Raw genomic sequence first — 27,657 nt, 5'->3', positions numbered from 1 at the left:
GTATTTTACAGGATATATCACGGAGAGTGTGCGATGGAATTACACGATTTAATTCCACACTCCCCTTTCCATCATCGAGAGCTAGACGTAGGCTTGGGTTCCAATGTTGTGGATATTCCAAAGATTCGCACCAAGCGCTCGCTTCCACATTGGTATGGCGAACGGCTATGGGGTGAAATTCCTGCCTGCAGACTTGTTCCCTGCACGTTATAACTTGGACCTTTTCAATGTGAGAGTGAATGGGCTTTATTTAGGTGTGCACGCTCCATCGTCAACCTCATCGTCACTTTCCATCAGTTGAGATGGAGGTCAAATGCTCACTTACAATTCGTATAAAAAAACGAATAGATTGGCCTTCACACAAAAAAATACTTTGAGATCGATCTATCCCCTTGGAATCTACGATGCCACAGACAGACGATGCGTGTCTACGCATTGGGAATGAAAGAATTAATGATTATACCATTGGGTGCCATGATTTTGTTACGCTACAATTGTACAGTTCGATATTATACTTTTTATACTATTCAGTGAATGAGGTAGCAACAGTCGTAAGTTGAACGCTTCAATATTTCTCCTCTAGTCACACATAATATATTCCCTAACAACATTAGTAGTCCCGACTCGCTCGACCTTGGCGTTCGCGGCGAATATCTAAGCAGACATTTGGAAGCTTCCGAAGCATGCAGATCGCACAACTCACTATGGTATTGACCTAAATTGTGCAATTTTACGCTTGCTTTAATTGGTTTTCGGTTATAATGATAGATTTATTTGGGAAGCAGAAGGGGTTTTAACAAACATGCGATACATGGCACTAGTTCTCACATGAGTCTTTATCTACTAAAGGATCGACTAGTAAAATCATCACATCCGGCTTCTTTCAATGGAATCGCCGAAAAGATCCCATGACCATGAACCGCCTTGATTACGTCTTAACATATTCCCTGCCTTGAATAAGCATGTCGATAATTTCTTCCGCTACTTCTTCTTATCGTACGGCATATCTACGATATTACTACAATGCATATAGTACAATGTTTGCTATCGTAGGGAAAGGGTTTGCCAGTGGGGTAAGGTACTCGCCGATTATTGGCGAGGATCGGACAGCTTTGCCCGAGATAAACCAACAAAGTCACAAATACAGACGAGTGTAGAGGCATGGCTTTGTACAGCAGTGAAACAGCTCTAGCTAATTAATTAATTAAAATTAACGACATAGCGCTGACTGGAGGTAAGCTTAACAGCTTTGAATACTGTCTTTCTTAAGGTCTATCCACACATATCCGAGCCGTGCCCGGGCCGTGTCCGGGACGTGGACGGGCCGTGCTCCGTCAGGGGCTCCAAAAAATATCGTTGTGTATATTTTATATGAACTCGTACACACATGTCCGTGTCCGGGCCGGGGCCGGGACGGGCCCGCAGTTCATACAAACTAGCACGCCTCGGCCACGTCCCGGGCACGGCCCGGATATGTGTGGATAGTCCTTTACTAGTTGTGCTATGGAGAGTGTTCGTAAAAACTTTATATAAACACACTTCGCTGTCTTTCGCTGTCCAACACCAGTTGATACCCCTAATATTAGTACCAAGTGATATGCAGCATTCTTGATGCTCGCAGCTACATAGTATAATATTACGAGTATCTCAATTTAATTCTTAATTATTTACTTCTGAATACTAATCATTTTCGGTTAATCCAATTTAATTTGATTGTTATGTACTGTAATGTAATAAGTAACGTTAAATTTATTAATGGATTATTAAATTTACATAGATATTAAATTTATTAGTATATTGGGTATAAAGAAATATTTTATTTTTATTTTTTATTTTTTTATAACAATGTAAACAGTTTTTCATCAAAAGAAAAATGAATAAGCATTTATAATTTCCATCATCGATCTCTGCTTAATTTCTTTGTGATCAAGAAATAAACAATTAATGAAACAATTAAATAAACTGTCAATTGGTAAATTAATTGGAGTAAACAGTCTATTGATAAGAATGATGCTTAATATATTTCCTTAAGGTTTTCAATTACCAGATACAAATAAATCAAAATGCTATAAGAGAGCTAAAGAAAGTAGAAAGGTCATAGAGTTGTTTTAAGGTTAAGGTCATAAAGGCTGTAAACATAAAAATTTTAACAAGCTTATATTCATATAACAAGTAGTTTGTTATGGATAAAACCATGTTATAATCCAGTTCAATACGTTAATGGCCGTTTGTTATTAACAACGAAACAAGCCCAAATTGCATGTAGTTCGTAATTGACTCAAATAGCTAAATAACATCATGAATGGGGTCCTTTCCGAGAATATAATATCAAGCCGTCATACCTGCCAATCTTCATAATTTTAAGTCAAATTTATATGCGCGTAAATTTTCTAAAATCATCGAGTATATAACTAGAAATAGAGACGAAATGTCATTTAATTTGTTTGAAAACTATTCTTCGAAATCATTACTGTGACAACTGTGCTCCGATTGGCCAGCCCGAATTCGAAACAATTGACGGGTGTCGTCAATTGTCTCACTTCAAATCGACTAGTTTAATTTAAGATTTGCTATAATTAAAGAAAATTGCAAATTTACATATTTAATATTTAGTTACCGATGAAATGTGTTTTTCCCACACCACCGAATGGAACAACCTCCATTGTTAGAGATATTATGTTTATTACAATAAATACAGAATATTTTTGGAATATACGGAGACGTACACACAGGTCAGTCGTTGGCGCTGTACTATTTCAGTTTTTTAATTTGTGATTTCAGCGCAAACGAGAATTGTTATTAAAAGCGATATAAGGCCCATTTACCTGATGAGTTGCCAGGTATGGATGGCCCTTATTTCGTCTCTATTTCCGGTTATATACTCGATGTCTAAAACCAACGTCACGTCCCACTTTACACCGTACATTCAACTCTATGCCACTTACGATGAGACAACCCAAAGTCCAAAATGTAAAGCTCAACTGTAGCCTGTACCTTACTGTGTTGTGAGGTCTTTTACGTGTTTGGTTCTCACTAATTTAAAATTAAATAAATAAAAGTTTATTCGTCAAACACAGAAAAATAAAGAAATATAGAAAGTCAGCGATACAACTCTGACTTCCAATACTAAATTGATGGAGAGGGCAACGCCATAGCATAATGCTACTTTCTGTGTCGGACACTGTCGGAATATAATTACCACAATTCTGAACTAAAGGTCTACAGCTAAAACAATCGTTGTTAATCTAACTTAATTCTAACTATTTATTTATTGGTTACGAGTGATGTAAAGTATATAGCTACACCATACAAACACAAGAACCAAAACAAATCAAATCAGGACGATTACAGCCTTTATTAATACAAAGATAAATACACAACACTAAGAAAACTTTCCTTCAATCCGGCTGGATTCAGACCAACGTCTTCCAACAAACCATGCCAGACGTTATGCCAACTAAGTATTAGCCGGATCGAGGGTTTTTTTCTTAGTTTATCAATCTTTGTTTTAATAATTATTATAAACGAATGTGGACTAAAGTGGAGTAATTTCACAAAAATAATTGAATATCATTGTTACGAACGGCCGTACGCGCCTGACCGGTCAAAACAAATATGAGTAGAATTACATAAATAATTCAAGGGCCGGGTGGCGCATTGATAGGACCGGTACGGTGTGAGAGACACCGTATCGGTACATATATAATGTACCGATACATATGAATTTTGTAATAATGTGTGATTCGAGTGCATTCATATTTGTGACTTGTTAGATAACAGAACTACGTCAGTTAGACATAGATCACGATTGTTAGGATAAGGTGTTCGTTCAAGAATATAAGTGTATTTAAGAAGAAGAAGAAGTAAAGTCTGGTCCGTTTCGAGACGGATTCAGCCGCGATCCAACAATCGTGGTGGTCAAACATAGTAACATTCAATAACCTTAAAAATTGCAACATAGTAATTCTCAGTTAAAATAACACAGATCTTTCTAATAAGTCGTCACAAGCGCCTAACAAGGCGTCACTACTACGTCATTCCATTGTTTACCAAGATCAATTTGTTAGATATGAGTCATAAAACGAACACAAATTTACCTTTGCCGCCAGCAAATCGTCCCTTACAATACTCAGTGACGTAACGTATAATTTAGACTAAAAACTACATTGTTCAATTCAGAATTACGTATTCTATATTGTGACTTAAATAACATATAGTAGTAGAATATAGTAGCAGTAGAGCCACTACGTCGTTCACCCTGAGACATAAGTTGACAAGCCCCGTGTGCCTGTAATTTCACCAGTACAATTACCCTTCAAAACCGAAACATAATAATGCCCACATTAATGCTTAGCGGTAGAAATAGGTGAGGTGTCAGTACTTCCCTTGACGAACTCTTTTACAAGGAGCTCCACTGCTACTAATTTAATGCAACTGTTAATAACTTTTTGGAGTAGATACTTTAATTGAAGTAGTTTTTTAATACAAAAAAACTGGGATTTGCAAGAGATTTTAACCTAAAAAAAAATCCTTGCCCTGTATCGTGGCCGGCTCAAAAGTTCCCATTATACTGGCAGCATTGCCTCCCTGGAAGGCAATGGATACTTGCTGAACCAAGCACGACACAGAGCGTTTTTTCATTTTAATTTAACTCTTTATGAAATGTTTTGACTTACCTCCAGGCATAGGGAAACAAGGGTTCAGTTTAGCATTAATATTTATCTTTTTAGGTACCCCTGTATTAACTATGTATATACTGCGTCAACGATATTAAAAATATTTTTTTTGTGTCTCTAATGTCTATATCCGGTGCTAACCTCTATCCATCAGGGCCAAATTCAGGCTCATAGGGCATTACTTTAAAAAAAAGATAAAAAATTGTAAATGCTCGATACAGACTGTTGGGAATGTAATTTAAAAGGGCGAGGAAAAGAACAAAAATGAGCACAAATGCTCATAAAAAATACAATACACGACACACAACTAAAATCAAACAAACAATAATGAAAAACAACAACATAGCAAAAGAACAAAAAAAAGCAAGGAATTCGTGACAAATTTATTGTCTTTTCAACTGCAAACATAAAGTGGTGTAATTTACACTTTTTTTCTAGAAATAGTGCAATTATAACTGGCCTTATGGTTTTTCCGTAGTGTCCGGTTTATTACACAACACAATACAAATACTCTTTATTGCCTACAAGAACAAACTAACTATTTAAAGGTTTGCAAACATTTTACTGTATATAGTAGTAAGTATACTATTTACCTGACACCCTGTATACGTCAATATCAGTTGAATGACACAACAAACGTCTGCCATATGTTTGTCGTTCGTAACGAGTGCCAAGTAACGCGTACACGTTCTGTCTATTTTGTAGTCGATAATAATTATTAACCCGAGATCAAACTCCAAGCTCATGGTATCACTATTTTATTTAACTAATGTAAACGATTCTTTTATTAGGAACTGTATACGTTTTTACAGTAAGATTCCGGAGCATTATCATTTCGTAAGTTTAGAATCTATATAAAAAATATTTTAAATGAAAAGTCATATTACAAAATTGAAACCTACGTGTTAGATAAAGATGTATAATAGAAAAACGAAATACCTCTAGATTCCACACAAATTTATTTCTCAGTGTATCACATAGCATTTAAGTTTATTTGAAAAGAGCAAACCCTAATTTTTTGCTCGTTCTTCTCTGGGAAGACAACACAGTGAAAGAGCAGTAGCTTAAAAATGACGTTTTCAAGTGTAAATTTATTTTACCTATGAAATAAATTATGAGTTTGACTTCGTATGGAAAATGGTATAGCGCCTCTAGCGAACACTAGAAGTACTAAATTTTCTATACAATGATTTTTCGCGCCCTCTAGCGACTATCGACTCCTTAAACTCATGGTGAAGCCTGATTCTTGTAAATAAATTTGTTTTGGTAAACACATTTTGGATAAACATGGCGGAAGTCGCACGCAAATATATTTTGGTAGTCTGATAATTTTACGACATTTACAGATCGACCCTCAGAGTTCGACACCCAACAATGTTTGGAGGCAGTAGAGATCAGGATGTCGCACTTCAATTCATATGAAAAGAAATATATATGATATGTAAGGGTTGGTTCAAATTGCCGGTACGCGACGCGGCGCGGTGTTGCATTAACACTAGTCCGAAAATGACCATTATAACACTGAGGATACAAATTTCTCGGATAATAGGGAGTGTTATGTCATTTTCTGTATATATTACGGAGACGACATTATTTCGAAATCGAGTACATTGTAGAATTGGCGCCTAGATCTTTAAAGTTACGACCATTATGTTTTACTTCTAGAAATTGAATAACGTTAACATAATGCACTAACTGATTATTGCAACAGATGTCCTTTAATGTGATAGTCTTTTTAGGCGTGCCGATTTTAATATGCCACCCGACACGCGAAGTCGTCATTGTGTCTGTGGACTATTCTAGAATACCAAAGACCGTAGTTTTTATTATTATATTACAATACAGCGCTATTTTTAAAAGGCATCTATTTAAATGATCATTTTAAATTTGCACAAGTAGCAGGCTAAAAAATCTAAACGGTCATCTTTTTTAATGATTGATGAGGATCATTAAAAAAGATTTCTCTGAGATATATTTATATACATATTTTAAAATAATAACAAACTCGCAGGCTCATATTACTAAACTCATGAACAACAACTTTTGTTCATACCATAATAAATTTATCACAAATAGACTTTTCTGTTTTTCTTGTACTATCTGACAATTTTGAAATCTATATTTTTAGCAACGCCTCCCGCGTGAGTCATTATATGCACAGAGTTAACAGCGTTTAGAGTGATCTATTTAAGTATTTTTATTTTTGTATGAAAGAAAGAAAAACCTGAAAAAATACTCAAAAATAATGGAAAAAAGTTTTTATTTATGATGATTATATTATTGGACTCTGTAATCTCTATCTTCTTCTTCTTATTATTAGAAATAGTGTTCATGAGTAATTAGTGGGAAAACAGGAACTATTATTAGGAGAGTGCAGTATTTTTTTATGACGTCAGTAATTTGTTGTCATTGTTATTCACCAGTAACCATGATCTTTCCAGTGGAGCTCTTTGTGAAAGAGTTCGTCGAGGGTAGTACTGCCACCTTACCTATTTCTGCCGCCAAGCAGTAATGTCAGCGTTACTGTGTTCCGAGTTTGAAGGGTAAGGGTGCTGGTGAAATTATAGGCACATAGGATTTGTCAACTTATGTCTCAAGGTGACGGGTGCAGTGGCTGTGCCCCTCAGATCTTTGCGATTTAAAGCTCTGAGTGGCACTGCAACTGCAACTACATAACTTTCCATGAGGAAAGGTATGTAGTTTACCATCAGGCGCACGACTTGTTCGTCCCGTCACTTGATGTTATAATTTTTTTTTTTAAATGTTAGTAATATGATCCTGCGAGCTTATTAATATTTTACAAACAACCCTGTATATATTTAACATTTGATTAAAAACTTCTAGTAACAAAATATTTTAAAAATTATGCATATCCATGCATAGTTAAAAAAAATTGTTTATACGAAGTAGTGGAATGATTTTTTAATCAATAAGTATGAAGTTTTCTGTGCAATAGAACCTATTTTTAAACACTTTCTATTAGTGTTAACAATTCTTTATGTATAAATAAAAGGAAAAACATGTAGATGAGGAAAACTCCGCAAGGGACATACGAGTAGGAAACGCGTGTTGCGCATTCTCAATGCTTCGTATATTTTTATCATCGTTTGCTTTGAGTTATTTAAAGAATGTGTGCTTATTTTTGTACTAAAAACTAAAATTAAGCACTACAAAGTTTCTCTAAATGTGAAATAAGTAAATTTTAGAACAAACTATCAAAAACAAGGAAAAAATATAAAAGTGCCATTTTCGCAAAACTATGATCATGTTGGTTGACAAGTTATGCCTTATCCGCATCCGTATAATATCAACAATTATAGGACTTTTAGAGAGACTAAATTTTCTCTGTTGCATCCGTGCACTAGCAACTCTAAGACTCGACGCCCACTGGCGGGATGTCTCGGCTGAGGATTATTGGAACGAAGGACGAATGGAAATATAACTTAAAGTTATCACATTATTGTTGAAATTTCAATGATAATGGTCGTCACAACAAAAACAAAGCTGCGCCACGCTTAGGGATACCACCTCCGGAATGCCTCGGCAGCCTAGGAGTTCCTTCGGCAGTCTTCGGGACGCCGAGTGCGACTATGCAGGGTATGGATGCACGAATTTTTGTTTTGATTCGATTTCTTTGGATCGTAATGGGTCATATGCATCTGAAACGATCCACAGATCTGATCGTATGCTCTTGAACTGATCACATAAAAATTGTTTAAAAATTAATTTCGATAAAAAAAGAATTTTGACAGCCTGTTTAGCTTCAGTCGGTTAAAACTTTAATTTAGAGTGATACTAGCCAGTGAGAAAAGATATTCAGATGGCACAGAAGTAGCAAAAACCGCCAAATATTATTGCACTTAGATCTTGCCAAACCGCTTTTCTTGCAAGTCAATATAAAATAGGAATTCAGAAAGAGCCTATTTTGCTTAAAATATGAACACGATCTAGACAATTCGATTCGCTTTAATGTTGAATCGATTTACTTAAACATCCCATTGAAATGATATAAAAAAATGGCTAGATGGTATACACTTGAATCGATTTTCATAAAAATGGAATCATAATGTGCATCCCTAATGCAGGGCGAGGGCTGGCAGAGATCTGAAGAGAAGTTTGGCGCAAGCACGATGTTGCGATAGGTTGTTTCGGCATGCCTAAATATGCTTCGGCACGCTTGAAGATGCCGCATCGTACCTAGGGATACCGTAACAGAATTGCCTTCAGTTTGCCTATGTAGGGATGCCGAAAAATCCCCTGCAAACCCGTCCCGCCAATAGGCGCCGGGTCTAACTCATCTCAATCAAGTTGACCTGGATTGCAATTCACAAACAATACCAAACAACTTCGTTTTTCTATAGGAGTGGAAGAGTTGTTAGTTGGCTAGTAGTTTATCAAAGGAAATCTGAATGAGCAGCTTCGCGTATTTTCCTATAAAACATTAATTTAATTAAATTTGAAATCCTAAACAAAACAGGTTTTGAATAAAAATACCTTTATAAACGAGTTCAAACAACAAAAAATACTCAAGTTACTCAAACTTAAAACACGTCAGCATTGAACTTGATATAATGTGGGGCACACGTAAATATTACGTAACATCTTTACGCTGCCTACAGTATGCAAGTAATGGTATTATTACCACACAGTACTTACGATTAGAAACAACCTCTCTCTACTCTGTCTATCTTCTCTCGCTCTCTCTCTTTCTTTTGTTTGAAAAAATAATTAAATTCAAACAAAATTCTCAATTAGACTTACACAGTTTTTGTGTGTGTACGTTACGCGAGTACTCCGATATTTGTAAACGGACTTCGACGATTCTTTTTTGTTGGAAAGGGGGTACCTCACTATTGGTCCCATTCAAATTTGAAGAAAATATTCCATCTCTAAAGGTGGCAAATTAGAGGATGAAACCGGATTATCGGATTTCACCTACTATCCTTTTGAGGTCGGTTTTTGTTCTTTTAATTTCTATTACTGTACAACCTTTTACCGCCCCGTGTACATTGATATGTACACATAACGTGAAGTGATTCAGACCCAGGCAATATTATTCCTCTGATCACGTAAACACCCAGTGCACAGTACAATGAAAATATTACATTCAAATTCTGCGCTACGTATTCTAATATGATGTAGAAAATTTCACACAAAACTGAGAACATGTTTGTTTAGTACATTTTAATAAACATTAGGCGTTAGCGCTTTTTCCCATTGTACTTTTCTGAGTCTTAGGGCGATAAGTGGGTCAATTCTTTCATTTTTTCATGTATTAGGTGCGGCAGACCTCATCAGCATTGCGGAATGTTTTGAACTGTTTTTTAAAGGAGTGGCCAGATGCAGCCCAGAACCGGGACTATTGGAAAAAGAGGCAGCAGGCTTTTGCCCCGTAGTGGGAGACAAAAGGCATAAAATAAATACACAAATAAGAAACGTAAATTCGAAAATTCATAATTATTCGAAAAATCACTCTTAAACAGATTTACTTTTTTCTGATCATAATTAGAAAGAATGGCAATTAAGTAAATATATTATTAAAAATAAATAAGTTTTTTATAACAAGGGAATTATTATACTTCATGTGCTTAGTATGGAAAAATCTATCTTTACGTCCTCTAGTTAAAGGTAGCAAACTTTTGTTCGGGGGCCCCGCCCTGGAGACGTCCCCCTTTACAGAGCTAAACTTATTCTTGGCGGAAGTAAGTGCAAGTCTTCGGACTTCGACAAAACAATTATGCAGTTATTAACTACCAGCAAATAATCGTGCACAAGAGTTGATATACATAAATGACACTTAAACGTTTATTTTGTATACAATTTGTCATCATAATTACAATAACTAAGAAACTAATCATAAAAATTGACCAATTTAAAATAATCGCACAAATATGTTTTGTATTATTTATACAACGACACACAAGTCAGGAAGTTAATCTATTTAAACAACTAACGTTCGACCAATATTCAAATCTCAAAAATTAAATCAATATGAAATCTGTATTTTAATTAGTTTACGTGTTGTCAAGTTCTCAAGCTGAGGCCGTGAATTAGAATCCGGACTCGCAGTTGTAAGTTATTCGGAATTTATGTGCGAAATTTGGTTTGAAATTTGAGCCCATGAGCTTTTCGTCCTTCTTTCTTTCGTCGAATAAAGTTCTCAACCCTCGGAAAACGTGTGAAGTCCACAATCCGCATTGGGCAAGCGCGGCCTACTATGCGATTGGACGAACAAATCATGCGCCAGGTGATAAGTGACACGCCTGTCCGTGACAGTTGCAGTGCGAGTCAGAGCTTTAAATCGCAAAGATCTGAAGGGCACTGCCACTGCATCCGTAACCCTGAGACATAAGTTGACAAGATCCATGTGTCTGTAATTTCAAGAGCACCCTGACCCCTCAAATCGAAGCGCAGTAATGCTCACATTACTGTTTGGCGGCAAAATAGGTAACGTCTACTGATTAGGGCCTTGCATTGCAATGGTTTTGTTTGAAAAATACAAATATACGCGATTTTAACACGAAATAATCGTTTTATTGCCAATTATGTAAACAAAAATAGAATTTTGAAATATTTTGGATAGTTGTTAGTTTAATATTAATATTTTGAATATCATGATATATACAGTAGTAATATTGCCAAAAGCGAACGTTGTTTTCGTGACTTTGTTCTAAAATTAAGTAACCAAAGCAAACAATTGTTAAATTTTTGATAGCAGTAGAGCTCCTTGAGAAAGAGTTCGCCTCGGGATACTTCCCTGGTGCTTGCTATCTTACCTAATTCTGCCGCCAAGCGATAACCTGAACTTTATTGTATTCCGAATTTGAAGGGTAATGGCAATCATAAAATGGTCATAAAAATAGCACCAAAATTGAACGTCAATGTTAAAGGCGTAGCTAAGGTGTTGTTCACACAATAATGTCTCAAGTATATACTAGATGACTGGCTTAAAACAAAAACATATGATGATAGGAGGGTCTGAAAAAAATTGGTGAGTAGCCCCATACCCAATAAATTAATTATTTACACTACATAAACAGATAAATGCTTCTCACAGAAAGACGATTTACGTAGTGAGAAATACAAAACGAAAAATCTCCCCGTTCTTTTTTATTTGGACATTTTATACATTCTTCGAAAAAGATAATTCTTGTACTTTTTTTATTTATTTATTCAAAATACACAGAATACTTAATCTATACTTATGGTAACACTTCTTTCAAAAATCCTTTAAAGGATTTATGCGAAGGAAGAATGTATCGCTTTTGTTACAACCCAAGTAATACTTTCTTGATTCTTATTAGCATTTTCTAACATTCATTTACATATATGCATACATATACTTATACCGGTATCTTGTTTAGAATGTCAGACAATATGTACTCCGCGGTCTGCTGAAACGACCTCTGTCGAAAAAATCAAAAAGTAGATGAGCAAAATTGTAACAATAAATTTGATGGGTACTCGTTTATTAGTAGATAGTTGAATGTATCTTAATAAAAAGTTTCAAAAAGGTGACACGCTAGCATTTGTGTTTCTACACAAAAAGTAGGCTGAAATTCAGGGTTCTTTGAAAACCTGCGCCACATTCAATTATGGCTGTGGCATAAGTTGAATGACGGCCGCAACCGCACAAATGACAGTACAATATTTGTAGTCGTTTATATTTTTTTTTGGTTTTTGTCTGTTTTGTCCTATTTTACGTTGTATTTTTGTTTTTTGTATATTAATTCTTTTTATTTTGCGTTTGCTTGTCTAAATCTTATCAATATTTTTTTTTATCTATGTGCTATGGCGTTGCCATAAATGTCTATTATATTCTAAATTATATTATTTTGGAATCAAGCAATGGTAAATATTCAACACACGGGGACATTTCCTGAAGTAACTTAACATAAGAACTTCTATAGCCCTATTTGCCCTATATGTTCACCTTCCATCAGACAATAAAAATGTTTATGTAACTAAATTATGTTATTACTTCGTCAGCAATAAAACGAATGAAAGCAACTTGAATGTACCAGTATCTTGTACACTTACTCACGTAATAAAATAAACTGAGGAAAATTGGGGAAAAATACATTAAGGGTTCTTTGTGTAGGTCAATGATTTCTGACACACGGCGCCATTTTTCTTGAAATTTGAATAAAATGACAGAATTTTACAAATGTCACGTTCGTCCCTTTGCTTGACGCAGAATGATTGCAAGAAATTACAATTGTATCATTTTCACGACACGAATGCTATTTAGTAACTAATTTTGATAATTTTTTTTTGTTGGAAAGAGGGTACCTCAGTAGTGGTCCCATTTAAATTTAAAAAAAATATTCCACCTCTAAGAGTGGCAAACTAGCCCTAGTAGTAGGCATAAATGACTTTTGAGCTCGGTTTTTTTGGTACTCTGTACTGAGATTATTTTAGTACGAAGGATTATTTGCAAAATACTAACACCTACGCTAGGATTATATAATTGCTAACATTATAAACAACAACTTTTGTTCCATGGCTTATAATAATTTATCTGATTTTACTTTCGTACAAAATATTTATTTAGATCGCTCTAAATGGTGATAACTTTGTGCGGTAACAAAAACAAGCGCTCGCGTAAATACCAGTACTGCGCAAAACGCGGAAGCCTACGTGAGGGTTCTTGGGGATATATGCAAGTTTAAACTTACTACCTTGATACCAAATACAGACCTAAAAAATGTCAGATAGTACCACAAAAAAGTAAAAGTTAATTTTTGGTAAAATTATGTGTTGTAAAACATCCGTTGGTGTAGGTCTAATGATCACCGGACAATAATAATATACTACGATACCCATGGTCGTTTATGTCCTACTAGCTAGTTTTGTACGAACCACAGTGCATTGTTATGCTTGAAGATGTAAACAGGTTCAGGTTGCCTTAACTATTTCTAGGAGCTTTATGAATAGTGTCATTACGTCTACGTTTGTTGTTATAGTCTGATATTGCACTAGAAGAATGTGTAGCTTGTGAGCTTAGTGTTCCGCATTTAATTTATGGATCCGAACTTGGAACTGCGGATCTTCAAAGCGATTATGATTTTAAAATCATAGGCGTGAGTTTATATTTATGTCAAATTTGGGCCTATACTACTGGGCCTATACTATACATATATAAATACTGGGCCTGCCGAATAACCTACTGATAAATCAAAGTCAAAGTTAAATAATCATTTACTCTTTTTCAAATTTCAAATTTTTACACTTCAAAACATAATTTTTTAAGCTACTGCTCATTCACTGAGCCGACTTCCCTGCGAAGAACAAGCAAGCAACTCTAGGGATTGCTCTTTTCAAATAAACTTAAATGCCATACAACACACTTTGAATCATATTTGTGTAAAATCCAGACTCATGTTGTCTTTCCCTACATATTTATCTAACACGTAGTCTACGGGTTCTATTTTGCGCCAATCAACTAACACCACATACATGTTATTTCATCCCTAGCACGATTTAAAGAACTTTTTTTGTACGAACTAAAAAAGGTCAAAAAGTACTTTTGAATTGTACTTTCATAAGAAACCGCCACTGTTTAGCGATTAATGGCACTACTCCTGTAAACCAGTAATCCATTGCCAATATATTACAGTCAAATCTTTAATTTTACGAGCTCGTCGAGATCTTCTTCATCTTCTACTTGAGTCTGGCGGCTACAACTTAGGAAATGGTAATCTTAATATGTGCTCCGGAATGTTATTGTAAAAACGCGTATAGTTCTCCATAAAAGAACCGTTTGCCTTAGTTAAACGAAATCGTGGTACCATGAGTTTGAACTTAGTTCTAAGGTTAATAATGTGGATATCTTCACAGTAGTGAAAATTTAACAGATTGTGAACATTTAACACTATCGTAAACTTATTGATAGTCGTATAAGAAAATTATGTCAACTTTTTTGTATGATACCAAGCTGACAGGACGAACAAATCTTGTGCCTAGTGGTAAACGAAATGGCTGTTCATAGCAGTTGCAGCGCCACTCAGAAGCTTTTAATCTCAAAAGATTTGAGGAGTACTGCCATCGCGCCCGTCACCCTAAAACATAACTTGACAAGTTCTATGTGCCTATAATTTCACCAAGTACCCTTCAACTTCATAACTGGAACGCTTGGCGACAGAAATAGGTAATGGCAGCACTTCCCTGGACGAACTCTTTCACAAAGAGCTCTACAGCTCTTAAAAGATAGTGGTTACTGATGAATAGTAATTAATGACTACAAGTTACTGACGTCATAATTAAATACTGTTCTCCCCCAATAATAATTCCTATTATTCCACCAATTACTCCTGAATACTATTTCTAATAAATACGATGGAAGAAGATAGAGATTACAGAGTCCAGTAACGTATACGGTCTTAATAGCTGCAGCTGAATCAGAACAATGCATTTACTTTTGGTGATCCGGCTTTTGGTGATGTATGTAAAACTAGATTATCTTTCAGTCAAGGAGCATTCTGCATTCAGTTAATGCCTCGAGCTTCGGAAATGCTGCTAAATCACCAATATGTCTTGTGCGCAGCTTTCCTTAAAGTTTAGGGGCAATGATGATAGTTGGAATTTCATTATGGAATGAAAAGAGTATTACTCTTGCTCATTTGGTGGCATTCAATCACAAAGGTATTAGGTTTATACGTTTGTCTGTTGAGGAATGGCCAAGTAATTCATTAATACGATAAATTTTCTTAAAGATTAATTTTCCATAATTACATTTTTTTGTATGACATTATTGGTTTGATTGTGCAATGTTACTATGTAGATAAATGTAGTTTCTCACACATGCTCGGAAATGTTTGCATTATTTTCAAAAAACGAACACGGAAAGTTTGTCATTTATGGACCATGCGACCTCTTCCCGGCCAAGGCCTGCAAAGTAAGACGAAAATCCATTACTGTCCATTTCTCTAAACTTTTAAATCAACCTACTAGTAATGATCTGTGTAAACAGGCAAAAGAAAAAGTCATACTGGCCCAGTGTTCATAATTACGAGAATTAAAAATACTTACCTGTACCGCTTACTTAAAAAAAGAAGAAAATGGCGGTAACATTTAAAGTGTTTTCGTATTCCTTTGTTTTTCGTCTTTTTTGTATTTTGGTCGCGAAAATGAGTGCTAGTAAGAAGAGGGATAAAAAAATACAGTAATAGATACAATATATTCAAACACATCATCAGAAGTTCAGCAGGCTACTTTACTAACTACTATAATAACATGTTCTTTTAGCAATTGTCCTAACACGTTAAATATTTCTTTAATATTATAATATTTTTTTACTTTTTCTTATACATCTTCCTCTCTTTAGTCTTTTATTATTTCCTCACATTGTTTGAAAAAAATTCTATACATGTCTCGGCGGGAACGGGGCTCGTTTGACTCGTGTTAATACAAGGACGACCTGTCTCGTCTAGCAGTCCCTTACTTCCCGGTCTCTGCAATAATGTACTATTACACAATACTTATTAATTTATTTATATAGTAATGGATTTTATTACTTTGCAGGCGTTGGCCGGGAAGAGGTCGCATGGTCCATAAATGACAAACTTTCCGTGTTCGTTTTTTGAAAGAAATGCAAACATTTCCGAGCATGTGTGAGAAAAAAACATTTTATTCATGATTTTATTTGTTATTGAAACTCATTCAATTCTATTCACCTGTTAAACTTATGATAAATATTTGTTATGGTAGGCATATTTGTTTTCTCAAACAAACCAACGTTGCGTGCTCTTTACACATCTCGTGGTCACAACTGACTGAGATAAAATCGCTTGTTTTTTATGATGTAGATTACACTCAATTTGTTTTTGTTACGCGAATCTGTTTACAGTTTAAAGTTGAACCTCTAAAGCGGTTACATTATGACACGTGGTTAAAGTCTACTAGTTCGATTTAAACCCAGTTCTAATAAACATCAAAATAAGCACTAAATTGTTATAAGAAAATTAAACCTAGGTTAATCTAACACATATCTAGAGTTGCTAAAGTTTATTCTATAACTAGTATTTAACTGGTTGCCTAAGCGCATTCCGCTAAGTCTGATAATGCAACACGTCGGTCTAAACTGTGACCTAAATAGAATAACTATAGAGTTTATATTACACCATCGTATAAATGATTATACCTACCGTTTTGTAAGATGATTGTGCAATATTGGTTATTTTATCTTTCTTCATTACTAACTATATATCACAAAAATATCATATATATTATCTTTAAATATATAATAATAATAAAACTGACCATCAAATTGATTTCAATCTAGACACTTCCCTGTTCTGGTGCATGTACTCCGAAGACACTATAAAAAACTCAGATCACAGCCAATTTAGAAAAGTTATTTTCCTAAATTGATTCGTTCGGGAATCAAACCCTTGATATCCTCGTCTAACTCCCATTGTGCTAACCATTGGGCCACTGTATTTATATTAGTTAATTACATTCGTTTATTTCAGTCAAAACTAAATTTAGAGTTCTAGATTTATGTGGAAAATTATTTATCGATGGTTTCGAATCGATAAAAACGGAACGTGTTGTAACAAGCAGCCATTTACTACTTTCTACTCATATTCTTACTTACTTACTTACTTACATGTAGGGTGCATAGTGCTTACTGTTGTATTACAGTTGCCTTAAAAGTAAGAAATAATCTCTATGGTCACCACAGGAGGAAGTTCTTAGACATCCCAGCCCATCCCTACCCCTCAAGTTATACCTCTCTATGCCACTTAATTTATAGGTAATACAGTAGAGGGAACATAATGTTAGGTATCATAAAAGGCCATGACAAACGACTAAAACCCCAACCAAAATCCATTTTCCGACCCTAAACTTTAAAGGAGTTATAACGACATAGTGCGCCAGAATACACTGAATACCTCATCATTCACAACACTCCACTAGACACTGCTCTACTGGAAGCGGCGCAGTGTCCAGATGAGAATCTGGCTCTGGTTGTACAGTCTGTCTGTTTCTCCTCAGTCAATGCCGGTACCTTCCTGGACGCCGAAACAATTCACGGAGCAGTCTGCTCTCCACATCCGAGTCAATACCGATAAGACTGCGTCTTTTCTGCTTGTTGAGCCCCGGTCGTCATACAATCCTCAATAACTTCATCCATCGGGTCTCTACCACGAGATAGTACCCTATCATCAGACACTGGTACGGTCGTACGTGCATTGAAATATTGTTGTCGTTCTCCTAGCAAGAGTTGTGGGTCCTAACCTGGCCACCGGAAGGGTTAAAAAACCAAAAGTACTAGCTACAATTACTTAGTATCATCGGAATGGAAACTCTCGGTTCCATTGAGATTCCAGTGACCTTTCTTTCTTAAAAAAAAGATATCCCTAAAATTCATACCACGATTGAGAGACACAGGCTTATGCCATATCAGGCCATGGGGGAACTCTACCAGCTTTTTTGAGCATCCTGTTGCATTTTCATCCTTTTAGCGTAATTCTATTCTTAGCAATGAGGTCTATACCTGTTTAAAAAAAAATCATAATAATTACAAAGTTACTATTAACTAGAAACAAAGTAGAGTTATAAGTGGAAAAATCGATTGAAGTCCGCGTAGTTGAGGATAGCGCACTTCCTGTGTCATAGTTTCCTGTACCTCGAAGGTCTTTCTGTTAAGCCGATTGGAATAAATTTATACTTATTCATTTTATAACAAGTTGAACTGTAGAGGTCATATTTGATAAATAATAATACCGGTATTACATTGTCTATTAGAGTTGTAGCCGCCAGACCCAAGACGAAGATGGTGAGAATCTCGACGAGCTCGTTAAAATAAAGCCGATTTATCTTTGACTGTAATATATTGGCAATAGGTAACTTGTTTGCAAGAGTAGTGCCATTAATCGATAAACAGTGGTGGTTTCTTATGGAAGTACAATTCAAAAATGAACGGTTTGTATGACCTTTGTTAGTTTGTACAAAAAATCGTTAAATATGTGGTAGGGAAAAAATAACATAGGTATATGTGATGTTAGATAATTGGTGCAAAATAGAACGTCTCGGCCTACGCATGTGCCCTTGACGAGCGTTTTATTACTGCTTCGAAAATTACATTGACTTGAATTACAATAATTCTGTTACGTTCGCAACAACAGTCTACTTATAGACTTAGTCTTTTTCTAAAAGGAAGGATTTGTAATTACTAATCTTCTCATTCGGCAAATGAGAACAGAAGAAGGAGACGACGTTGAAATATATTATGCATTTTATTGGACACAATATGTAAGTATAAGTTGAGTTGCATGCAGTTTTGTAACAGATTCACTTAGTATAACGTTAAACCGCCTTAAAATTCTACCATAAGCACATTTATCTGTGGATCAACACAAGTATTATGGGTCGTATTTTTGATTATTATATTTTAATTTTTGTTTAGCGTAAGTTTTTTCTTCTCTTTTTCTTTTAATTTTTTAGTATCCTTTCTGGTTATTAGTTTTTATCATCTCATGTGTAATTAGTGGTAATCAAATATACGTCTTTTCCTTCTTCTTCTCCTTCTTCTTCTATATCAATGGATAAAACGCATAATATATAATACCTATCTATATGTGAGTTGATTCTTCTCAAGCAAAATTTGACGACCTCAATGTATAAGAAGGTCTCAAGTTCGATTCCCGGTAAGACCAATTTGTTAAATGAATTTTTCTTTAATTCTAGTCTGGGTGTTCTGGGTAGCACCCCTGATTGATTTCCTTTGCTCTGGTTTTCATGTATGTACATATGCTTGGCATATCGTGGGTACAAAAGGTCACCAATGTTGAGATTCTTCCTCGAATGAAAAAAAAATTGGAAGTACTCAGAATTGTAAAGGAAAGGAAACTGCAGTATTTTGACCACGTAATGAAGGGTTGTAAATACCGGATTTTTCAATTAATAATCCAGGCAAAAATACAAGGAAAGCGTAGTCGTGGCAGAAGGAAAAACTCGTGGTTGAAGAATCTGAGAGACTGGTTTCACCTTAGCATACGTTCCCTTTTTCGTGCGTCAACTTAAAAAATGAGAATAGCCACGGTGGTTAGAAAGTTTTCACATACCAGGTAATTGGCGAGGTTGTCTAACCTAAAGCCTTAACCTAAAGCGTTCAATTAAACGTACCACTGAAAAGCTAGTTAGGGAAGTACGCAAGCGCCATGCCGTCGAACTAAAGGGCGTCGCCCAAAGCAAGCAATGACACAGTGGTATCATCTAATTGCGGAAGCCGAGGTCCGCTGTGGTAAGTAAGCAACATTAGCTCAAAGTTTAAGTCAATGACTCCTACTGTTTTTGTATATCAGTGATACTCATGTCACTACCATATAAGTCACACATTTGTCCATTAAGGCTTTTCTATCATTCATTTTATCATGTACTTTACAATAATAAAAAGTAAATAACTTATCATTATAATTAGAAACAACCAGCTCAAAAGTTTGATGAATTACTTCTATTCGGTTAACGGAAAGTGGGCGAAGTCCAGTATATCGGTTTCATCCCCTACTTTGCCACTCTTACAATGTTATGGAATGTTGTCTTCATACTTGAATGGGACCACTGCTAAAATACACCCTTTCCAACAAAAAAAAGAATTGTACCGGTTCACAATGTCCGAGTTATAGTGTAACATACACAAAAAAACGAAAAAATAGAATGGAATGAAGAACCTCCTCTTTTCTTGATGTCGGTTAGGAATAAACTAAAAATACGTATAATTTATATAAATTGTAAGTCAATCAAATGATACATCAAATCTATACTGTTAATAAATATTATCGAAACGAACTCAGCAATATCAATATAATTAATCCAGTAACTAGAGTTGCGCTATCACTGAAGTGAATAGAGAAAGAGAGATCTTTTCGGCTTACATTTTATGAGATTTTATTTTGTATCAGTAACTCACTGCTGATTTAGGGATTGATAACGATTAAACAAAATAACATCTGCTCTATTTGTGTGCATTAAAAATTGTTTTTCCCGTTTTCTCTAAAAAGTCTATCTGCGGATTATTCTACTATACCTTTTGACTTACGTTTTTTTTATAATATCAAGTGACGTCGATCGTACTTATCAAAAGTTAGCTTTTATATCTTCTGTTTTAATAGTTTTTGTCATTTGATGAATCCGTGAACGAACGGTTACCATGTTGAACTGCCAAGCAGAGATCCCGGGTTCGATTCTTGGTCCGGGAGAAATATTTGTAAGGCCTACATTTATTTCTCTCGTGAGTTTAGGTGTAATTGGTGGTTGTGGCACTCGCGATACAGGGTTTCCCTAGTGCGGGGCTATGAGTGTTAAAAAAAAATTGTAGAGCTAGATTACTATAAAACATATAATATGCGGTTATGTGACAGGCTGAACAATACTGCGTTCCGTGAACGATGTGATTTGAAAGAGCATGTAGTGACAAAAAAGGGTTTGCTGAGGTGCTGAGGTGCACATGGAGCGGATGAAAGGATGTAGATTAACGAAAGGAGTACATAGAGTTAATGTGGAAGGCATCATTGGAAGAGGACGTCCACGAAGTTTTTAAAAAGGCTGGAGTGCATAGAAAGAAGAATAAAAGGGCCTGTATGATATGCCAATCCCAAAGGGAATCTAAAGGCGTGAGCATAAAAAGAAATTAATAAATTTATATCACACCGTTAGTCACCGAAGTTTATATATAAAATGTAACTGCTTGCGAACTATAATTACTCGTATATCATAATACCTAATTAGGTATTATGATATACGAGTAATTATAGTTTTTATATATTTTATATATTTTATAGTTTAATATGCATAATTATGCATATTAAAATTTAATTTTCAAAATCCATTTAATGCCTGAATTTATAATTACCACATTTTATAACTTGTAATGAAAATTGCCTATAAAGAAAGTATTAGAATGTGCAAGAATTAATTGAAAATAAGTGAGGTAAGATCATTCTTTTAAACGGATATATATCTTAGTCATAATATCACTTGCTACCCAACCAAAGCGACTAGCAACATATTGCTTAAGACGCTAGTAATTAAATAACGTTGAGAGCGATCGGATTGCAGCATTTGCACGACGAAGCACTATTACTTTTCACATTCCGAAGCGAAACTACGTTACCAAATACTGTCATTAATTAATTTCATCTAATTTCGTCGCAAATTTGTTTTATTTGACTTAATATAGTACAGTCAAGAGCAATTAAAATGGATACTTTTGGCTTTGGACAGTCCTTATCACAATCAGCATTGATATTGGCGATTAAATTTGCTGTTGTCTCTCTAAATAAAACTATTAGAAACATCACATGCATTGCTCTGATACCAATGTGTGACGGTGTGACCTCCTTACACCGTCATCTCACCTCTTTGTATCGCCTCTCTCCGCTTGTATCCTATCATTTTTTTTATTTTATATGTATTTAAATTTTAAATTTGAATTGTTCCATCTTCCTTCACTTTCTCATTTTGTTTTCGTACCACGGTCACTCCCAGCTCGACCGCCACAACAGTCTGAGCTGTTAATAAGCTAATCATGTGTAATAATTTATAAGTCTACAGCCTTTATGTATCTATTTCTGTAATTCAGTTTCTTGGCCCATTTAGGGGTAAGTGCCTTAATAATGAAGTATAGGGAGTGTTTTATACTGTTATACCTGTTTTTTTACATTTTGCTTTATATTGTTACAGCCTTTCTTTAAACTTTACTTCTTTAATAAATTTTGTGGACCGGAAGTTTCCCATTTCATTGCCGTGAACCTGCTCACGGCTAGTTAGGGTTACAACCCTTTCAAATGTAAGTAACTAAAGCACTTTTAGTAGCAGTAGAGCTCCTTGTGAAAGAGCTCGTCCAGGGAAGTACTGCCACCTTACCTATTTCTGCCGCCAAGCAGTAATGGTCACATTACTGTGTTCCGGTTGTGAAGGGTAAGGGTGCTGGTGAAATTACAGGCACATGAGACTTGTCAACTTATGTCTCAGGGTGACGGGCGCAGTGGCAGTGCCCCCAAGATCTTTGTAATTTAAAGCTCTTGGTGGCACTGCAACTGTTATGGGCAGGCGTGTAGCTTACCATCAGGCACACGACTTGTTCGTCCCGTTACTTAATGTCATAAAAAATAAAAAAAAATAAAAAAAACTTGTGTTACGAAAATGGAAACACCTACGTTACCACAAGCGCCCAACTCGTAGATTTTCTACATTGACCCGGGACCTCAGAGATGGCGACATCATGAAAACCAGTGTGCAAATAGCCGCGCGAGGCTGCCTCGCTTCAAAATCAACGTGGCGAGGCTGCCTCGCGAAGTAAAGCCAACCAAGCATTTGATCGCTCAGTCAGTAGGCGGCTATTCGACCACAGAGGTTTTTGTTTTAGACACCCTGACTTTTTAGTATAGATTTCTTTACAAATACATCAATTTGAAATGTGTTTTTCACAGCTAACACATTGCTGCTCACTTTGATAAGTTTAGTTGTGCCGTGAGAAACTATTAAGTTTTATAATATATTTATATAACCGAGTGTCTCCATTTATATTGTTAATTGTGAAATGATTACTTCATAGGTTATTTGTATGTTTATTATATGAAAGTATTATGCAAGTGTCCGTATAATGTGGATTATTCAATGGAAAGTCCATATTTTGGTCACGACCTGCTTTAATGGGATTAACTCTTGTGGGTCTACATTAACGTCTCATGCACCCCTATTTTTTTTTTCACCAACATAGCTCCTTGTGTGTTGAAGTGGGGGTCGATATAGACAACTTTGGGAATCATCACCCTGGAACTACAAATAAGAATAGACTAGAAAAAAAAATACTTAGAACTATTACATATTTAACATTATAAACCTGACACCGAATTTTCAACTTTCGTTGAAAATTACGTATATGAGAATAAAAATATAAAATCAAAGAAAATATTTACGGTATTTTTTGCTAAAACTTCAGCGTTGTTTTAAGGAAATAATACTACCAGAAAACGAAAGACATGTGTTAGTGTAGGATCGACACGTCTTGTATAATTAGTCTATTTTCTATTAAGTTGTTCTTTGTCAGTGGTAAACTAAACAAATGCGGAATAATAATAGTTCACCTAAATATCGATACTGCCCACATACGTTGTTGTTAGTCTCAAAATAGCATTGTTTACTTTTTAACTTAATATATATTTTTGTGGCATGTATGGAATTATCATTTTAAACTTGCAAAAGCAACAGATAAAAATCTAAACGGTCATCTTTTTTAATGACTGATCCTATTTATCTAACACATAAAATAAATTAAATCATTTTTAAGAAATTGAAATAAATTAAATCATTTTTAAGAAATTGAAATAAATTAAATCAATTTTAATCAATTTCAATCTGTTCTGAGCTACGCAAAGAATGTTTTATTTGTATAAATTTAACTTTGATAGTTTCAGTTGGGACTAGCAATGAGGTACCCTCTTTTTTTTCAACACAAAAAGAATCTTCAAAGTCGTTTCACAAATGCCGGAGTAATCGCGTAACATACGTAATACAACACATACACACAAAAAAACGGTCGAATTGAGAAACTCCTCTTTTTTTAAGAAGGTCAAAAATAATTTAATACGAAACGTGCAACAATTGCGTTTTTGCGTAGTTTTTGTTGAAGCTTAATATTATTTAATTTTTGATAAACATCGGTTCAGCTGTTCGAAGATCATCAGCTGTTTTTTCAGTTAGTGTAGGGATTTCAGTTACTTCTACTGCTGACGACCTCGATGGCCCAACGGTTTATACTATGAGAAGGTCCCTTCGATTCCCTATAGAACCAAATTGGGAAAAGACCTTTTCTAAATTGCTTCTAGTCTGGGTGTTCTGGAAAGTGCCCCAAAGTGAATTCCGTTGCTCTGGCACTTACAGTTACCATGCTGGACTGCCACGCAGATGTCCCGGGTTCGATTCCGGGAGAAATATTTGTATAGCTTACATTTATTTCTGTCGTGAGTTTTGGTGTAATTTGTGGTTATCTATGTGTGTGTTTGTCGCACCCGTGGTTTCCCTAGTGCGGGGCTAGGGATCATCATTATCATCATTATTATTATTATTATGATGATGGTGATGATGATGATGATGATGACGATTATTATTATTATTATAAGAAGTGACGGGATGAACAAGTCGTGCGCCTGATGGTAAGCTATACAAGCCTGTCCATAACAGTTACGGTTCCACTCAGGGTTTTAAATCACAAAGATTTGAGGAGCACTGCCAGTGCGTCTGTCATCCAGAGACATAAGTTGTCAAGTTCCATGTGCCTGTAATTTCAGCAGCACCCTTACCCATCCAAACCGGAACGTAATAATGCTCACGTTACTGCTTGGCGACAGAAATAGCTAAGATTGCCATCTTAGCTATTTCTGTCGCCAAGTACTTCACTGGACGAACTCTTACACAAGAAGCTCTACTGCTACTAAATGTGTATCTATGTGTGTGTCCGTGCCACACACGATACAGGGTTTCCCTAGTGCTATGAGTGTGTGGGTTATTATTATCATTGATTCCCTAATTTGAGACCAGGCAATTGGTGTGGCTGTATGGCACACATTACTTCCACTTGTCCGATCGATTTGAAATTAGGTACAATTTGGTAGTCTTAATCCGATTCTACCAGAACTTCTTCAACTACTTGCAACAAAAACTGTTTGGGATCATTGAATTGGTCTCGACGAGTAATACGTACACACAATGGTGACTTTTCCCTTACTTTATTTTTTATTTAAACAACCGGAGAGCTGAGTTCAGAATAAATAACAGGGTTCATAACATGACAAATAAAAATAGATATGATCAATGTTTATAAATAACTATGATACATTATTTACACACAATATAAAATATACATACGAGAGATATATATACCATGTACAGGGTGTAACCAAAAGGCGCAGTGGAAATTCAAGGTCGTAGAGAGCCACTATCAAATAGTAAATTGGCATCGATTTGTGTTGAATATTATGACTAATTTTTATATTATGTCTATTATTACTTTATTGACTCTTTAGAGTTCGCTGTTTTGTATTGGGTTTTTTTAATTTAAATTTATGTTTTATAACTCTCTATAACAACTTATTTACCATTTGAAACGACATCTTAAACAGTCCTATACTAAAATCGAACGCAATAACACTTCCCTTTATGCAACGCCACTTATTTACTTGTAAGTCACGTACAACAAACGCAAGCAGTCGATACCGACACAATTTGAATCGAACAAACAAACAATATAGATGGCACCAACGAAAGAGACAGATATTTTAATTTTCCGAACGACACCCCGATTCACATTATCAACCTACATCCCATTGCTAGCCACAGATCACCTCTAAAGATATTTCAAATAATACTAACATAAATGCCTCAATGGCCGAACGGTTACCAAGCTAGCCTGACACGCTGAGGTTTATACAGTGGGCGCTGGATGTGAAGGTCCTGAGGTCGATTCCCAGAATCGAAGCTAATTTGGTATTAGGAAATGACCTATTATAAATTGCTTCTCGTCTGGGTGTTCTGAAAAATGCCTCAAAGTGAATTCCGTTCCTCTGATACTCATAGTACAGTTAATTATTCATAGTACATAATTTAACTGCGTCTGTGGCCGATCAGTTACCTGCTGGACTGCCACGCAAAGATCCGTGTTCGATTCTTGACTTATGTGCTTTAGCCAGTAGATGTATTAATTCAAATGAATGATGTTGCATTTTAGATTTATGTACTTTAGTCCGCCGACCCTAGAAATATTTGTATGGCTAACATTTATTTCTCTCGTGAGTTTGAGTGTAATTTGTGGTATTATATGTGTGTGTGTGTGTCGATGGTACCCACGACAAAGGGTTTCCCTGGTGCGGGGCTAGCGTTATTTATTTATCCCCCATAGCAATGGCCCAATGCAGCTTGGAAAGTAGACGTATTTTCGAACCGTTATATACAAGGTTCTCCAAAATTCAACGTCAAGTGGGTGCCGGGCAAGAGTCCGGGGTACATCAGTTCTGGTAAAAATAAAATAAAAATCCATTTCAAATATTTAAGTTATAATAGACATATGTTCGAAAATGTTGAAAATCGGTACCTGTACCATATTTTTATGTAGGTACTCCCGTCGCAAATTTTCAAATTTGCATTGTTTTTTTAACGTAATCCTAAATATGTCTAATTAAAAAACCCATATATAGTAAAACCCATTTTTTGGCGAATTAAATTCTTTTTTTCAACTTATTCATTTCAAAGTACAGTCTCCAAAATTGTAGAATAGGATTTGTATGTGAGACAATGAAAAATAACATTCTTATTACAGCATTGGACACCGAGTTCATTGGACACCGAGTTCCTTTGACTCTATTAATACTTTTCATACAATGATACTTCAGTAGTCACTGCTTTCATTCGATTTAAAAATCTTCCAATTACTATCAAACGTCAATCAACTGTCATAATGTCAAAAGAAGTCATTCATTTATAAGAATTTTCCAAAAAAAAAATCAAAATTCATGAAGGGATGTCATGATAACTATGCAAATAATAACTCTCGTCATATTTCCACTATTGATAACTACCTCAAACACAGAATCATTTCAATATGCTTTTTACAGGAGTATGAATGAATCAAAACTTGATGGAACCAGACGTATATTCGGTGGTGATCCTGTGGAATTGAATGAATATTCGGCTGTTTGTGCTTTAATTGACCCTCATAAGATTATTAGATGTACTGGAGCTATAGTGACGAAATTCTGGGTTTTAACAGCAGCTCACTGTGTCACGTCCAAAGTCGCTTTCGTAAAATACAATTCGCGGTGGTCGAACGATGTACGATCGAAATCTTCTCCTGTCATGTATATGTATCGACATCCTGAGTAAGTAACAAACTGATAATGTTATTTACGACACTCAAATTCTCTACGTATGAATTTTCGAAAGACTTTCAATCTATTCTTATTAACTAATATTCCTGTAG

General features: G+C 35.4%; 1 protein-coding gene across 1 annotated transcript in view; it reads right to left on the bottom strand.

Moving 5' to 3' along the window:
* Positions 1-27,657, bottom strand: part of LOC113235299 (nose resistant to fluoxetine protein 6-like) — a 71,349-nt gene that overhangs the window by 37,716 nt on the left and 5,976 nt on the right. The window lies entirely within an intron of this gene.

The sequence above is a fragment of the Hyposmocoma kahamanoa genome, unplaced genomic scaffold (assembly GCF_003589595.1).
Source record: "Hyposmocoma kahamanoa isolate Upper Pololo Valley unplaced genomic scaffold, ASM358959v1 87, whole genome shotgun sequence".
NCBI classification, from domain to species: Eukaryota; Metazoa; Arthropoda; class Insecta; order Lepidoptera; family Cosmopterigidae; genus Hyposmocoma; species Hyposmocoma kahamanoa.
Note: the sequence above shows the minus strand (reverse complement) of the source record. Positions and strands in the feature narration are given on the sequence as shown.